Source organism: Gracilinanus agilis, chromosome 5 (genome assembly GCF_016433145.1).
Source record: "Gracilinanus agilis isolate LMUSP501 chromosome 5, AgileGrace, whole genome shotgun sequence".
NCBI classification, from domain to species: domain Eukaryota; kingdom Metazoa; phylum Chordata; class Mammalia; order Didelphimorphia; family Didelphidae; genus Gracilinanus; species Gracilinanus agilis.
Window position 1 is genome coordinate 140,785,925 of NC_058134.1, and position 13,464 is coordinate 140,799,388.

Below are 13,464 nucleotides of genomic sequence, written 5' to 3' on the forward strand. Positions count from 1 at the left end.
GTTTTTATATTCATATTCAACTCACACCCTTAACCCCTGCCTATGAAAACTCCTTCTCATTGCTCTAGTAATGATAAAGTTCTTAGGGGTTATAAGAATCATCTTCCCATGTAGGTATGTACACAGCTTTACCTTATTGAATGTCTTTTGATTTCTCTCTCCTATCTTTTCTTTGTATGCTCCTCTTAAAGCTTGATTGAGTTGAGATGCAGATTTTTCCATTCAACTTTGGTCTTTTCATCAAACAGGAATGTTTGAAAGTCCTCTATTTCATTAAATACCCATTTTTTTCCTTCTGATTAATTATGCTGTTTTGCTGATTAAATGTTTCTTGGTGAAGTCCTAGCTCCTTTGCCCACTAGAATATTATATTCCATGTCTTCCAGTCCTTTAATGTAGAAGCTGCTTTGATCTCCCTTGAATGAATACCTAACCAGTATTTACTGAAGAAAACACTTAACCAGTACTCTATAAGGGAGTATATTCCACCTGTGTAATTTGAATCGCTTACCCTAAGAACTACAATCCCCAGCAAAACTACTATTCCCAGCACCCTACTCACTTCCTGTCATTATGTGCTGATGTAGACAGGATATAAATTGGGTGGAATTCCATGTCTAGTCATCTTTTGCTTCCTGTTGGTGGCTTTTGTGGAGCAGGCATTTTGAGCAGGTAGAAAACTTAGTCACATGGTTGTACTTTGTCAGATAATAAACTTTATAAAAATAATACTTCAATTATTCAACTTTAATTTAACTCTTACACGTCCCCACACAAGGCAAAAGGGAAACTAGATCATTAGAGGGTTTTTTAGGTAAGCTTACTTAGTGTGGCAATGCCTTATTTACTGTTGACCAAACTGAGATCAGGAATGTCTTTTCATTAATCAAGTCAAAAAAATCCATACCTTTTCCTTATTCTTTTTAAAAAAATTTATTGATTGATTGATTTAGAATATTTTTCCATGGTTAAATGATTTATGTTTTCTCCCTCCTCTCTTCCCTCCCCCTTCCTAGAGCTGACAAAGAATTCCACTCAATTAAACATATATTATTTCTCAAAACCTATTTCCATATCATTCATATTTATAATATAGTGATCTTTTAAAAGCAAAAACCCCAATTATATACCCATAGAACCATACAATCAGTCATATGTTTTTCTTCTGTGTTTCTACTACCACAGTTCTTTCTCTAGATGTGGATAGCATTCTTTCTCATAAGACCCTTGGGATTGTCATGAATTACTGCATTGCTTTGGTAGCAAAATCTATTACATTTGATTGTGCCACAATGTCTCCATTTTTGTGTACAATGTTCTCCTGGTTCAGGTCATTTCATTCTGCATCAGATTATAGAGGTTCTTCCTATTTATATGGAAATCCTCCAGTTCATCATTCCTTACAGCACATTAGTATCCCATCACCATCATATTCCATAATTTGTTCAGCCATTCTCCAGTCGGTGAACACCCCCTTGTCTTCCAATTTTTTTTGCCACCACAAAAAGCACAGCTAAAAATATTTTTGTACAAACATTTTTTTAACTCTTTGAGGTACAGACCCAGTAGTGGTATAGCTGGATCAAAATGCTTGCAGTCTTTTAAAGCCCTTTGGGCATAATTCCAATTTGACTTCTAGAATGGTTGGATCAATTCGCAACTTCACCAGCAATGATTTAGCGTCTCAATTTTACCACATCCCCTCTAACATTTATTATTTGGCCAACATGCTAGGTATGAGGTTGTACCTCAGAGTTGTTTTGATTTGCATTTCTCTAATCAGAAGGGATTTAGAACATTTTTTCATGTGATTATTAACAGTTTTGATTTCTTCATCTGAAAACTTCCTATTCATGTCCCTTGGCCATTTGTCAATTAGGGAATGGCTTGATTTTTTTTTGGTAAAATTTTGACTTAGTTGCTTATATATTAGGGAAATTAGACCTTTGTAAGAGAGTTCTGTTATAAAAATTTTTCCCCAGTTTGTTGCTTCCCTTCTGATTTTGTTTGCTTTGGTTTTATTTGTACAAAATCCTTTAAATTTAATATTATCAAAATTATTCATTTTGCATTTTGTAATGTTTTCTATCTCTTATTTGATCTTAAATTCTTTCCTTTCCCATATATCTGACAGGTATACTATTCTATATTCTACTAATTTATTTATGATTTCACTCTTACTATTTACACATTTATCCATTTTGAATTTATCTTGGTATAGGGTGTGAAATGTTGATCTAGACCTAATTTTCTAATTTTCCATGCAGCTTTTGTTATATAATAATGAGTTCTTATCTCAAAAGCTGGGATCTTCAAGTTTATCGAACACTAGATTGCTGAGGTCATTTACGCCTAGTTTAACATGCATGATCTTAAGTGGGGTGAAATTTTCTCACAGAATTCCACAGTAACCCCCCCCCCCCAACTCCAGGAGAGGGGACAGTTGGGACAGTCAAGAATGTGGGTTTAAAAGTCAGGACACTCAGCTTGAAAGGCTCACTTTGGGGAATGAGGGTGGCTGGGAAAAGGGTAGGATTGCTTCTTTTTTTTGTTAGCTCATCTCTGACCCCAAAGAGCAGGGTGTTACTTTGCTGTTTACTCCATACAGACTAATCCAGGCTGTGTGCACTGGGAAAATACCTCACATGCAGCATCTCAGCTAATCTCCAATCAAAATCTACAGTCAAGATTATCTTCACCATCTTAAACTTGATAACACTAGATTGAGAAAGTCCCTTTGTAAGGGAGTTAGAAGTATTAGTTATTCAAAGGCATTCCCCTCTGGGGTTTGCTATATCTAACAAGTTTCCTAAAGATATTAGGTAGTTTTCCTCACCCTCAATCCTGAAATTTACCCTCCTTTCCTGTTCCCCTGAAATTAATAAATCCCTTCCCCTGTTAAGTTTGTGAGCCTGTGTGAAGTTATATTTAGGCTTTACCGACCAATTCCATACATTACCTAGGCAAAATCTTCATCCAGGCAAGCACTGAACACAGCTGTTATCCAGAGGGCAAGACTGCTGTTTTGAAGATATCCTGAACCTTTATCTACCTTAGGTTTTGGGGAATAATCTTCTAACAGTGGAAGTTACTAATCTCAGTGAGATTATTTCTTATCTGTCTACCAATTTAACCCTGGAATAACCAAGTCAAAACAGCCTCCATTTCTTGATCTAAGAGGGGTTTCTGTTAAAAATATTATTCAAGGCTGTAACTGTCTCAGGAGGGGGAGGAGAAAGAATTCTATTCACTCAACCCCCCCACCCCTCCTCTAGTATAGCCAGTTTAATCTTTTGCTGTGACTCCGTTGTCAATCATTGCCAAACTGACCCATCCTTACACTAGTCTATTCCATTAATCCACCCTTCTATCTCTTAGCCAGTACCATATTGTTTTAATGATCACTGCTTTATAGTACAGTTTAAGATCTGCTACTGCTAGACCATTGTCCTCATTTTTTTATTACTTCCCTTAATATTCTTGATTTTTTGTTCTTCCAGATGAACTTTGTTATAATTTTTTCTAATTCTATAAAAATGTTTCTTGGTAGTTTGGCAGGTATTACACTGAATAAGTAAATTAATTTAGGTAGGATTGCCATTTTTATTATATTAGTTCATCCTTCCCATGAACAATTAATGTTTTTTCTAATTATTTAGATCTATTTTTAATTGTATGAAAAGTGTTTTGTAGTTCTGTTCATGTAATTCCTGTGTCTGTCTTGGCAAATAGACTTCCAAATATTTTTTACTGTCTAGAGTGACTTTAAATGGAGTTTCTCTTTTTAACTTTTGCTGCTGAGTTTTGTTGGAAATATATAGAAATGCCAATGATTTATGTGGGTTTGTTTTGTATCCTGCCACATACCTAAAGTTGTTAATTATTTCCACTAGCCTTTTAGTTGATTTTCTAGGATTCCTTAAGTATACCATCATATAGTCTGCAGAATGATAGTTTACTTTCCTCATTGTCTACTTTAATTCCTTCAGTTTCATTTTTTCTCTAATTGCTACCACTAGAGTTTCTACTACAATATTGGTAAATAACAAATATGATAATGGGCATCCCTGCCCTGCTTCATTCCTGATCTTATTGAGAAGGCTTCTAACTTGTTCCCATTACAGATGATACTTGCTGATGGTTTTCAATATATGCTGCTTATTATTTTGAAGAAAGGCCCTTCTATTCCTATAATTTCTAGTGTTTTCAAAAGGAATGGCTGTAGTATTTTGTCAAAGGCTTTTTCTGCATCTTTTGAGATAATCATGTAATTTTTGTTAGTTTGGTTGTTGATATGGTCAGTTATGTGGATGGTTTGGATGGTTTTCCTAATATTAAACCAGCCCTGCTTTCCTTGTATAAATCCCACCTTGTCATAGTGAATAATCCTTGTGATAACTTGCTATAGTCTCTTCGCTAGTATTTTATTTAAGATTTTTGCATCTATGTTCATTAGGGAGATTGGTCTATAGCAGTGATTCCCAAAGTGGGTGCCACCGCCCCTTGGTAGGTGCTGCAGCGATCCAGGAGGGGCGGTGATGGCCACAGGTGCATTTGGGGGCGGTGAATAACTGTAAGGGAGCTGTGATAGTATGTGACAGGGGACACAAAGTAATATTTTTTTCTGGAAAGGGGGCGGTAGGCCAAAAAAGTTTGGGAACCACTGGTTATAGTTTCCTTTCTTTGGTTTTGGTCTTCCTGGCTTGGGAATCAGTCCATATTTGTATCAAAAAAATAATTTGGTAAGACTCCTTCTTTGCTTATTTTTTAACATAGTTTGTATAATATTAGAATAGTTGTTCTTTAAATGTTTGATAGAATTCACTTGTGAATCAATCCAGCCCTGGGGATTTTTTCTTAGGGATCCTTAATGGCTTGTTCAATTTTTTTCTGATATGGGATTATTTAAGTATTTGATTTCCTCTTCTGATAATCTGGGAAATTAATATTTTTGTAAGTATTTGTCCATTTCACCTAGATTGTTATATAATTGGGCAAAATAGCTCTTAATAATTGCCCTAATTTCCTCTTCCTTGGAGGTGATATCACTCTTTTAATTTTTGATATTGTTAATTTGATTCTCTTTTTTCTTTTTTTAATTAGATTAACCAATAGTTTATTTTATTTTTTTAAAGAACCAGCTACTAGTCTTATTTATTAGACCAATAGTTCTTTTACTTTCAATTTTATTAGTTTCTCCTTTGATTATTTTTATTTTCAAGTTTAGTTTTTAATCTGAAGTTTTTTATTTGTTCTTTTCCCAGTTTTTTAAGTTGCATGCCCAATTCATTAATCTCTTCCCTCTCTATTTTGTTGGCATAAGCGGCACTCAGGAATATAAATTTTCCCTTGAGTACTGCTTTGGCTATATCCATAGATTTTGATGTATTGTCTTCTCATAGTCATTCACTTCAATGAAATCACTAATTGTTTGTTTGATTTGTTCTCTGACTCACCAGTTTTGAAGAATTAGATTATTTAGTTTCCAATTGATTTAAAATTTTCCTCTCCATGAACCTTTATTAATTTTGATTTTTATCACATTATTATCTCAGAAAGTTGTATTTTTTATTTCTGATTTTCTACATTTGTTTGCTGTGGTTTTGTGCTCTAGTAACATAGTCAATATTTGTATATGTGTCATGTGTTACACAAAAGAAAGTGTATTTCTTTTTATTCATACTCATTTTTCTCCAGACATCTATTAGCTCTAATTTTTCTAACATTTCATTCACTTCCTTTACTACTTTCTTATTTATTTTTTGGTTCAATTTGTTTAATTCTGATAGGGAAAGGTTGAAGTTCCCCACTAGTATGGTTTTACTATTTCTTTCCTCCTTAATTTCCTTCAATTTCTCCTTTAAAATCTGGAAGCTGTACCATTTGGTGCCTATATGTCGAGTACTAATATTTCTTCATTATTTATATTAGTTTTTATCAAGATTTATTTTTACTTTGGCTTTGTCTGAGATCACAGTTGCTATCCTTGCCTTCTTTCTCTTAGTTGCAACCCAATAGATTCTGCACCAGCCTCTTACCTTTACACTGTGTGTGTCTACCCACCTCATGTGTTTCTTGTAGAAAACATATGCTAGCATTCTGGTGTTTAATCCACTCTACTAACTGCTTATGTTTTGTGGGTGAATTCATCCCATTTACATTCACAGTTATGATTACCATCTGTGTTTCCTGCTACATTTTAACTTCCTTCTTTAATTCTTACCTTGCTCCTTCTATTCTTTCCCTCCAGTGATTTGCTTTTAGTCAGTCTCCCCCCCCATTCTCTACCCTTATTTTACTCTCCTTTCTCCCCCCTCCTTTCTTACTTCCAACTTATTATAAGACCTTTTGGTCCCAGGCTCTCCCTCCCTTGTATTTCTTCCCTCCCCACCACCCCATTTCTTATTCCCCTTCCATTTTTCTATAGGGTAAGATAAAATTCTATAATCCAATGAGTCTTGCTGTTCTTCTCTCTCTGAGCCAATTCCAATTATGGTTTAAGTTTTACCCATCACCAACCTCTTCCCCCTTTCCATTATATTGGTTTACCCCTCTCACCTCCCCGCCACCCACCAAGTTTCTTTATGTGATATATTTTGCCCCATTTTAACTACTATGACAATGATAACAATTTCTAAGAGTTACAGATAATCATATTTCCATATAGGAATATAACCTTATTGAAGCTCTTAAATTTTTCATCTTTCTTATTTATCTTTTCATGCTTCTCTTGAATTTTGTATTTGGGCCTAAATTTTTCTGTTCAAATCTGGTCTTTTCTTCAGGAATGCTTGAAAGTTTTCTATTTTATTAATTTCTCCTGAAAAGAGAGAAAAGAGTTTCTCCTGAAAAAGTATAGTGAGTTTTTCTGGGTACTTGATTCTTATTTGTAGATCCAGTTCCTTTGCCTTCCACAATATCATATTTCAGTCCTTTTGGTCCTTGATTATGGAGGCTGCCAGGTCCTATGTGATCCTGACTGGAGCTCCATGATATCCAAATTGTTTTTGTTCTAGCTGCTTGTAGTATTTTCTCCTTGGTCTGGGCACTCTTGAACTTGGCTATAACATTCCTGGGAGTTGTTGTTTGGGGATTTAATGCAGGAGGTGATCTGTGGATTCTTTTAATCTTTAATTTACCTTCTTGTTCAAGAATGTCAGGGCAGTTTTATTGAATAATTTCCTATAGTGTGATGTCTAAGCTTTTTTCATCATGATCTTTGGGTAGTCCAATAATTCTTAAAATTGTCTTTCCTAAATCTATTCTCCAGGTCATTTGTGTTTTTTTAATAAGATATTTCAGATTTTGTTCTATTTTTTCATTCTTTTGAATTTATTTTATAGATTCTTGATGCCTTGTGAAGTCATTAGCTTCTAATTGTTCAATTTTAATTTTTAAGGACTGAATTTCACTCATGACTTTTTGATCTATTTGTCTTTATAAATCATTTTTTTCTTCTTTTAATATTTTTGCCTCATTTTTGAGTTAGTCAATTCTGACTTTTAGGAAACTGTTTTCTTGTTTTAGTTTATGTGCTTCTGTTTCTAGATGATCTATTTTACTTTTTAAATCCTTTTCCCAATTTTTTCAACCTGTCTTATTTGTTGTTGTTGTTGATGTTTTTAATTCTTTTTTGAGCTCTTCCAGAGCCTAAATCCAGTTCACTGGAGTTTTTGAGGTTTTCCTTTATGTTCCTTGGTTCTCTTCTCTTCCATCTGTTTTTGTTCTTTATCTGAATAGAAGCTTTCAGTCTTAATTTTCTTTTTTTTCCTTTTATTGTTTACTCATATTTTTTTCCTCCTCCTTGTGGGTTGTATACTTGCTCTTCTAGTTGTGTGCTGGCTCTGAGAGTTTCAACTTTTCTGTCCTGAAGGAGATTCTTCTCTGCTCTGCTGATTTATTGGATTAGACCAGTTGAGCTGAACTGCAGAGCCAATGTGCCCTGAGGCCAAATTTTACCCAGCTGTAGGCAGAGGCTGAAGGTGAAAGTGTGGAGGCTGAAGGCAGTAACCAGCCAGTCCTCCCTTCTGCTCCTTTTTGCCATCAGCCTCCCTGCCAGCTGTGGTCAGAGTCTTGAGCTTCAAGTAGTGGTACCAAGATACTCTTTTACAGTTGCACCCTTCTCCCTGAGATTCCATTGTCAGCCAGAGGGCTATTAAAGGTCCCAGCTCAGTAGGTGGGGAAGGGGTGTTGGGAATTTTCTTCTTTCCTTTGTACCCAAGAATTCAAATTTCTCTGAGAATCTTTCAAGTTGAATTGAGTAGGAGAGTCCTATAGCTCCTTCTTGTTTTGGGGTTTGGATTTCTGTCTTTTCTGGATTGCTTTGTTTTGACATGTATGGAAGGATAGTCACAGAGGATTTGGCTTCTGCTGTTTCTAAGTTCCCATCATGACTTGATATCACCTTTTCTATTTTCTTCTAGAACTGTTCTCTCCGGAGTTATCAAAGATCTCATCATTTGTGAGTTTTAGTTTCCTCATTTGTACAATAAAAGGTCAAACTACCTGGCACATCACCACTAAGATCCCTTCTAACACAAATTCTACGCTCCTAACTAGCATAGTATTTCCCAGGGGCTGGACTGAATTTCTCTTTGTATACTCCCTTTCTCCAGTATATAATAAAAACTCCCATGAGTTCAATTATCATCTCTAGCTGATGATTTCCTAATTCATATATCTGTACTGATTCTATGTCTTGAACTATAGCCATGTGTCACCAGATGCCTATTAAACATTATTTGTACATCTTATTGGCATCTCATTCTTAGTCAATAAACATTATTTAAGGACTTACTATGTGCCAGGCACTGTGCTAAGCAATAAGAATCCAAGAAGAAGCACAAGGTAATCCCTGCCCTCAGGGAGCTCACAATCTAATTGGAGAGACAACAAGCAAACAAATATGTACAGACAAGCTTTATATAGGGTAAATAGGAAATAATAAAGGGAGAGAAGGCACTAGAATTAAGAGACCTTTGAAGAGATTTCCTCTAGAAAAATATTTCCAAGGCAGAACTAAATATCTTCTCTAAAGCTATTCTTTTTTATAGTTACCAGTTTTGGTTGAGGTTCCACCCATCCTTTCAATAACTCAGGTCATATTTTCTAAGTTGTCTTAAACTCTTTTTTGTCCCACTCCATTCCTTGACCCCTATTTTCCATCCCCCATCACTATTAAATTAGTTGCTAACTCTTGGTAGTTCTACTTCTACAACATCTTTTACCTCTGTTCCTTTGTTTCCATTTACACAATTGCTACCTTGGTTCAGACCCTAAAAACTCTGTTTATTATAATTATATAATACTAAATTTTATGAAGGACGTTTATAAGGTAGTGAGCATCCAGAACAAGAAAATTAGATGATAAAGATTCTCAAGATAATGCCATGTGAGGAGTCTTTGAAGGCACTATGTATACTTCATCAGAAGAAAAGACATTGGGGAGATTTGACAACTATATTCACATTTTTCAAGAGCTAATAAGCATAAGAAGTATTTGGCTTCTATTTAGCATTAGGAACAGAATTAGGAGTAGTAAGTGAAAGTAGAAAAGTGGCAGATGTAGATTTACAGTAAGGGGAAAACCTAAATGCTACAGATCTCCCAGGAAGTAAAGAATTCTCTGTCACAGGAGATTTTCAAACAAAGGCTATATGTGTATATATATATATATATATATTCATTAGACATGTGGTAGAAATAATTCATAATCTAGTATAATGTTCCAGTTGTCCCTTCTGACATCTTTTCTAGTCCTGTGATTCTATGATTTCCCAAAATTGGACGACACTTATAGATTATAAGGTCAATTTGTTTGGAATGCTAAGGATGCAATTAATACTTTGGGTCAGAATTGGATTAAATTAATTCCAATGTATTAGCCAACTCAATAGATGTTAGATTAATAAGTATTTATTAAGTGTGTAAGAAGTTTGGAGCTCTATAATTAGGAAAGGATAAGTCAACAGGTATTGATGTGGTTCTTGAGCCTAAACCTGTGTGACCTTGGAAAAGTGTCTTAACTTTCCTGAGCCCCAATTTACTCATCTATAAAACCAAAGTAAAAAGATTTGCCTTTATTTAACAGGTTTGTTATAAGGAACAATTCCATTCCACAAGTATATATTAGGTACATACTGTTTGAGAAACATGTACTAGGCACTATGGATACAAAGAAAAAAAAAATTGAAATCATCACACAGTCCACAGAATCCTAACTTCCATTAGTAATTTATTGTTGGTAATCAGATGGTATAATTCTCAAAAATAGATTTTAGTGCTAATTTTATTACATTACATAATCTGAACTAATCGATTATTTATTGAGTGCTTAATATTTTCTAGGTGCTGGGCATTGTACTGAAGTACAAAGAAGGAAACAATCCCTATATACATGGAGCTCATTAAGATGAGAAGTGTGTTTAAGTATTTAATGACTTTCTTAGTTGCCTCCTTTCTTTTGCCATAGTTTATAACTGATCCAGGTAAGTCATTTATGCTATGTGCTGAATATAGTTTAGAAGATTTAGGAGTAACCATGTGCCCAAAGAGTAATGATTATCAGAAACTCTTGCATGTTATCACACGAGCTACTTAGAGTTCTGGGTTTTGAGACTGATTTTCCCTGAGAAGTTCTAAAACTTTATAGGCCTTTTGGTAGCTTGGAAAGAGTGCTGGCTTTGGATTTGGAGGAGCTGAGTGGAAATCATGCCTCTTGGGCATGTGATAGGAGCAATACCCTAAGCTCTTCTCTCTTTGAGGTTTGGCTGCCTTTTTCCATTAAAGTTATTGAGATATTACTTTTTAGACTTGGTTGGTTTGGAAGACTAAAGCTGCAACCACTGATTGCCGTTTTTTGTTGTTTGCTTACAAAGCATTCAGGAAGAACGAGCAGGACCCTCTTGCTTGTCTGATAGATTGTGAAGGGAGCTTTGCTCAGCTGAATCAGCGTAAGAGATTCTTAATGCCTATCATTGAATATTTTACTCCTGCTATGGTGTTGGAGGCTGAGCAGTCTTTTAGTTCTGGTTTTATGTTGGGACAGAATGAGGCATTTGAAAGACATTGAACATTTAACACAAGAAGATTTACCTTGCCCTAAAATAGCAAGGGGAGGTAACAAAGATAGAGTGGAACTTAGCTGATTTGGACATGCCTCCTTTGGCTCCAAATAGAAACTCATCCTGTCAGCAAGTCCGCGATTTACACAGGCTTCAGAAATCCACCAATCTGTAAGGACCTTGGTACCATGTGTCTGGGACTTTTTATGCCCTGAGATGAGCTTCATAATGGACATTGGGCCATTCAGGTCTGAGCATGCCTCCTGAATCCTTAGGTCAGTGACTCCCAAAGTGGGCGCTACCACCCCCTGGTGGGTGCTGCAGCAATCCAGGGAAGTGGTGATGGCCACAGGTACATTTATCTTTCCTATTAATTGCTATTAAATTTTTTAAAATTAATTTCCAGGGGGCTAAGTAATATTTTTTCTGGAAAGGGGACAGTAGGCCAAAAAAGTTTGGGAACTACTGCCTTAGGGAACGGGGGGCGGGGGGTAAGAGGGATGGAAACAGCCAGAAAATAAATAGCAACAGATATCCAAAAGAAGCATGAGATATTATAGTGTGCTTGCAGCAAAGTATAAAGGATTTGGTACTAAATATTTGGAAAGCATATGTTCCCATAAGCTTTTGGAGCATGGGAGTATGTATTTTTTTTTTTTTTTATGTTTGGTAGATAGAAAAAATATGGGGCAGCATCTTAGACCATTTTAATGTTATTCACAAGCATAACCAATCAGGAACTGGGAAGATCATGTAGTAGCTAAAAGTTATTATAGGAAAAAACGTTTTTCTGTATATGACTTCTTTGCTAGAATCTACTATGACCAAGGTAGAGATTTTGAAAGTAATTATCTATGAAGGGTCTTAGCAAGAATCAAGAAGTCCCTTCCCCAGGGAGACTGTAGTTTGAGTTCTTTAGTTACACCTCGTTGACTATTTGGGGAACTCTTATACCTGAACAAAAGTTTAATGGATTGAACGGGTGACATTTTTAATGCATGCCTACAATGCTACTAAGAGTTTTGCTGCAGAATTTCCCCCGTATCTGCATGCCTTTGGGAAAGATTAAAATGAATTTTAAAATTGATTTATGCTTTATTTTAGAGTCTCGGAATATGTAGAAGACAATAGACTTCACACCAGAATGTCATTCAGTTGCAAGATCAACTGAAAGTTGCCTCAGAAAAGCTCATAGAAATGAGATGGTATGATGACAGAGCTCATTATCAAGGTTTTCATCAAAGTGATTCAAGTTTCATGAAGGCAAAGACCATATTTTATTTATTTATCTTTACATTTTTCCTAGCATATTGCACATAGTCGGTACTTAATAAATGTTTATCAAATTGAATTACAGCGAATTGTTAATCCATTCCATATGATAAAGAGTGACTGTTTGAAGAACAAAAAGCTCAAATAGGAGCTATGATGCCATTAGCATTTCAACATTAGTTCGGTCAGTTAGTAGTTGACTGGGAAATGTCTTGTAATAGTGGGAAAAAAAGGCTGATTTGGAGTCAGGGATCAGGTTTCAAATCCTATCTTTGACACTATAATAATAATGACAATATTCACTAATGTTTTTGTACCACTTACTATATGCCAGACATTGTTGCTAGATGCTTTACAACTATTACCTCATTCGATCTACACAACCACCCTAGAATGTAGGTGCCATGAAGAGGTAGTAGAATGAATAGAAATAAGGGCATTGAGTTTTTGAACCTCAGTTTTCTAATCAATAAAATGGGCATATTAATATTTGTAAAATCCATTGAAGTATTATGAAGAGCTCATGAAATCATGCACTTGAAAGTTTGTATAAGTGTAAGCTATTCTTATTAGTTGTGTCTCTGGGATAAGTGACAATATCTCTGAACTTCGAGAATAAAATGTATTAATGTACTTATTAAAGTGTTTTCTAAGTCTTAAAAATCACTAAGATTAAAAAAGCATAGTTTCACAACTTAAAAGTATCTTAATGGTCACTGGCCCCCTTGTTTTATAGATGAGGAAACTGAGGCACAGAAATTTTAGGTGATGAGCCAGGACTACACATCCAGTAAGTGTCAGAGGTGGGATTTAAACCCAGATATTCCTGACTCCAAATCTAGTACTCTTTTCCTTACACAAATGTGATCTGCTACGTATTCACACTTGTTCACCCTGTACTCTTATTTAGGGGATATATTGTGAAGTTTTCTGTAAGTACACAGTATTCATACTGTCTAAATAGTGAACCTCATTCTGATATTCTTGAAGCAGAGTTTGCATTGAATGGAGTCTCCCCCTCTGCCAGGGACATTTGTCCCTTTTCCCTATTCTGAAAATGAGGAAGTGTTTCATATCAGACCAGCTCTCTATGTATCAATTTAAACTAAGTTAACTGCAACACGGATAA